Source organism: Malaclemys terrapin, chromosome 8, assembly GCF_027887155.1.
Source record: "Malaclemys terrapin pileata isolate rMalTer1 chromosome 8, rMalTer1.hap1, whole genome shotgun sequence".
Taxonomy (NCBI): domain Eukaryota; kingdom Metazoa; phylum Chordata; order Testudines; family Emydidae; genus Malaclemys; species Malaclemys terrapin.
In genome coordinates, this window is record NC_071512.1 from 97394488 (window position 1) to 97399229 (window position 4742).

A 4742-nucleotide genomic window follows, 5' to 3' on the forward strand; every position below is an offset into this window, starting at 1 on the left:
TGAGTTCAGTGGTGCAGTCACTGGTCTTTGAGCAGGATGCACGAATTGTGGGGCGACAGAGTGGAGAGCGGAGAGCTGTGGCTGTTGCCAGGGGGGATCGGCTCTGACAGCAGCAATGCCCGCCGCCAGCGGCAGCAGAGAAACTTGCTGCTGGCAGGCAGCGTTGCTTTCCGAGCTGACCCCGTGGGCAGCAGCCCCACTTCCCGGCTGCAAGGCAGAGCAGAGAAGTAAGGGTGACGTGGTATTGCCACCCTTACTTCTGCACCACCTCAGAGTCTGCCCCTTCCTTACTGGGAGGCTCAGTACAGAATGCTTTGAGCGACTTGACCAGGAGGCTGTAGAGAAGCACTAAAATTAATTTTCCCATCAGCTCAGTGCGAGCTCAGCAACGAGAAGGTAGGAACCCCATTCACTCAGGGGCACAAAACAGGGCTAAATGGATGGTCCGCATCAGCAGGGCTGAAGGATGCCGCACGCAGGTCATCCGATGGGGGGGGTTAGTAGCAGTGCTGGTTTTTGTTGGTTAGCTGAGTTGCAGCTGCAGGCTGAAAGCAGCGTGATGGTCTCTTCACAGCTCCAATGTTTGCCTCGCTTGGGAGCCTGACTGATGAGACGGTGTGAAATAGGAAGGTGTTTTAATTGCACATTTTGTGGTAGCGAAGAGTCCCCCTGAACCAAACAGGCTGGCTGCCATAGAGGCAGTGTGCTGCTATGTTCAGATGCTGGACTGAGCCAGCGTTCAGAGAATGCCTTGTGAAGGAACACTTGCAAATCAATTCTCCCCTGGTGTTTCAGGAGCAGATTTACCAGGCCATATAGATCTCTGGGGTAAACACTTCGACTTGGAGATTAACTTGGTCCATAGCAAGGAATTGATTCAGCAAAATGGGCTGTCAGGAGCAGACTGACATCGTGTATCCAAAAACTCCCTATAAGGAGCATAGACCGTTCTCCTTAGTCAAGGGCTGGTTGTGTTAGAAGTAAGGGTGGTAATGCCACCATGCTACCCTTACTTCTGCGCTGCTGCTGGCGGGGGCGCTGTCTTCAGAGCTAGGCACCCCAGCAAGCAGCTGATGCGCTCCATTGCCCAGCTGCGAAGGCAGTGCTGCCACCAATCACATGATGTTGCCAGGTGATGTTTTTGGTCCTTTTGTGGGGCAGGGTGGAGAGGGCTTGTGCATACCTGTGTCCTTGGAAGAATCAATAGTTTGTGTGTGGTCTTTTTTTTTTTGCTATAAAAATGTCTAGGAAACGTCTGTAATTTTAATGAAGACCTCCAAAAACAGGTCAAGTTTTTAAAAGACACTTCGACATTGGACAACAGCAAAGTTGTATGCGAGACATGTGGAGCACATTTCTCCATTGCCCTCAGCGGTCAAAATGATATTACCCGGCACCTTCAAAGCAAGACCCATAGAGATGCTGATAAAAGTAAGTGTATAGTACCACGTGTTTAAGGATTGTTTTCTGAGGCAAGACACAGAAGCTGAATTTTTTTTTACCAGTGAGGGAGTGTTTGCTTACCACTCAGTGCAGCATGACCCCAATTTCCAGTCTAGTGACTGTACCATGAGTGCCAGGTTTGTTTATTTTTTTGTGGTGCCCAGAACAGGTCCAAGCAGAGCCATCCCGTCCATAGGGGGATGTGGGGTCCAGGACAGCCTGGGGGGCTAGTGGGGAGCCTGGCACCAGCAGCAGCAACCCGGCCCCAGCCCGCCCCTGCTCCACCCCTTCCCCCAACCCCCCGCCCTGCCTTTTCCAGCTTCCGTCCTCTCCCCCAAGCAATACTGGGAGCCAGCTGGGCAGGCTGGGGCTGGATTGCTCGCTGCTGCCGGCACCAGCCTTCCCCCACTAATCCACCCAGGCCGCCCTGGACCCTACGTCCCCCTGAAGCATGGGGGCCCCCTAAAGCACGGTAAGCCCAAACATTGGTGGAGCTAGGCCCACGTTCCTAAATATTGGTGGAACACAGGCACCACGGGCCCATATAACTCATCACCTATGGACTGTACCTCACAATTAATTAGGAAACTGTACCAATCCAACTTTTCATCTGCTCGCACAAAATCTGAGGCAATAGTTTGCAACATTTTTGCCCCTTTATCTATTGAAGAAGTGCAGCTTGAATTGGACAGGTGTTCCTTTATTACGCTTAGTGTGGATGCATCGAACAAAAAGGAGCAAAAACTATTTCCTGTTCTTATACGGTATTTTCTTCCACTGAGTGGAATTTGCACAAAAATTATTGACTTTTCATCTTCACCCAGAGAAACATCAGATTTGCAGTGTGCATACATCCAGCAAGTGATTGAGAAATATTTTTAGTGACAAGATTGTTGGAATATGGGCAGACAACACCAATACTAACTTTGGGGGTGCCATACATTGTGGGAAAAATAATTTGTGATGAAAGCTCTTGGCCAGCTTAGGAAAAGAGATCTGCCTCCAAACTGCAGTCAACTGTCTTCCTTTAGATGTGGAGAAGTTTGCTGTAAAGGTTTACAATGCTTTCATATCTACACAGTGCATGTTGAAGAGCTGAAAGACTTCTGTCGATTTGTTGGAATTGAGTATACCAAATTACTAGAGCATGGCAGCACACGAGTCCTCTCACTGGGACCAGCAATACACAGGATTTCGTTGATTTTTCGATGGGCTTAAAGCACATTTTCTTTCTCAAGATGAATGCCCAACGCTGCTAAAGAAGGTCTTTGATGATCCTGCCACTCAGTTGTGGCTTCTATTTTCCAGCAAACAAACTGCCATGATCCAAAACATAATGGAGACTATACAGAAAAATGATTTGTCAGTGACAAGTTGTAATGCGAATATGTTTCCTGCATGTTAACTTATCGGAGAGGCTTGGAGAAAGATTTGTCACAACAGAAGTGCAGAACCTACTGCACACTCTTGTAGAACACAAGCAAACGAAAGAAAAGGAGTTTTATGATGTAGTTGACAATTTTTACACAACATGCCTGTCCTATTTAGAGCACTGGAGACCTGCCTTTGAGAGCACCGAATAGTTTGAGGTGAGCTCTGCCGAGGAATATGCTGAGAACGCCAGTCACCAAAAGGTGGCAGAAGATTTTTCGAGAGATGGACCGTAATGCAGTACAATACACAGATCTAGCCAAGGCTGTGGAATTTGTGCTGTGTCTGCCTGGTGCTATAGCACCTGTTGAATGTTTTTGTTTTTGTTTTGTTTTGTTTTTTTAATTATGAATGATGTGTGGTGTCCTGAAAAATCATGTCTGAATATCTCCACTATGAATACTGTCTTGTCTTTTCTCTAGACTGTACTGCATTCTATGACAAGTTGCTGAAAGACAAGCAAACCCTCAGAAAAATAGCATCGTCAGAGAAATACAACTGGTATCAAGCAGCTTCACACCCTGGAGAATGGCAAGACAAGGAACAATGCCAGTAATTACTGACTTCTAAGTAAAATATATGAAACAACTGCCTTATCTTTTTTGCATACTGTAAGTAAACTCCCCTGAGCACTGACCATCTCTTACCCAATGTCCCATTTTCAGCTTAAGGAAATAGGGTCACCCTATGCATGTTCACACAATCACTTATGCAGGCTGAAATCAGTGATACAAGACTAAGAAAAGACTGGTCTTGGCACTGAAGACCAGATAGTGCTTCAAGTCCTTAGTGGCAGGAATTTGGTGTTTAACTTGTCCTTGGTAATCAACTCACTAATGCACAATATTGTTCTCTTTGCGTCATAGGGGACAGTAAGGAGTGCCAAAATCCCAGACTATCGAGTGCTCCCCTTCTAGTTGGAGATGAAGTAATATACAAACGTTAGCAATGTCTACTTAAGCCAGACTTAGCCTGTGGATAAATATACAGGTCCTTTGACCTTCAAAACTTGAAGCGCCTTTGCACAGAGCTACTGCACTGGCTTATATTACAAGATAAATTATGAAAAATAAGTTGACCTCAGTAGTTTTGTTTAGCTGTTCTGGGCATGAACTTTTTCACTTTAACTCTGTTTTCCAGACCACCTATCTTCCTCGCCCAGAAGATGAGGAGAAACTAATCAAGCCTGGTTGGAATGTATTCAGACAACTGACCAGTGTACTGCATAGGGAGCTCCCTCTAGGCTTAGAAAGCAACAGAGAAAGACAAGGGAGGGAAAAAATACCTTCCATTTTGAATGAGTTTAATCTTGCAAATGGAATAGCTGTGTCACAAGCCAGGAAGATGGGATATGGTCCTGACAAAGTGGATGATGTACATTTAAATCAGCTGAGGCAGGTACCCATTGAATCAGATCCTATCTGTATAAACAGAGGCTGACATAACCTCAGCAGGACTAATTTGGTCACAGTTGAGCACTGTAATGACTAATCTCCCACACGCAAGCTTGTATCCCTCAAGTGCCAGTCAGTTAAAGTTTACAAAACCAAACTAACCATTTCCACATTACCTTTAATAGTGTGACACAAACACAGGCCTCCGTGGATGACATTTTCAAACCCAGTTATCCAGGGACTTCATCAGGAAATCATTGGCTGGCCTGGAATTGAAAACCAGCAATTCCCCGCTACCTTTCCTCAAATCTTCTGTCATCTTCATAGTCTTTGCTTCTGTATTACTGTTGCTTAAGTGCCGATTATGCACTCAGCATTCCACAGGAGCTTACAATCAAAGACACTTATCCCTCCAATCACTTACCAGTGGTGCTGTCATTTGTGAAACCTGTAAATGTAGATAAATCAAATGTA

The 4742-nt window shown here is 45.9% G+C and overlaps 1 long non-coding RNA gene across 1 annotated transcript; it reads left to right on the forward strand.

Moving 5' to 3' along the window:
- Nucleotides 1–274: 274 nt before the first annotated feature.
- LOC128841454 (uncharacterized) lies at nt 275–3463 on the forward strand. The gene is made up of 3 exons (XR_008445843.1): nt 275–396; nt 1249–1431; nt 3297–3463. It is a non-coding gene; the product is annotated as an uncharacterized LOC128841454 (long non-coding RNA).
- Nucleotides 3464–4742: the final 1279 nt, after the last annotated feature.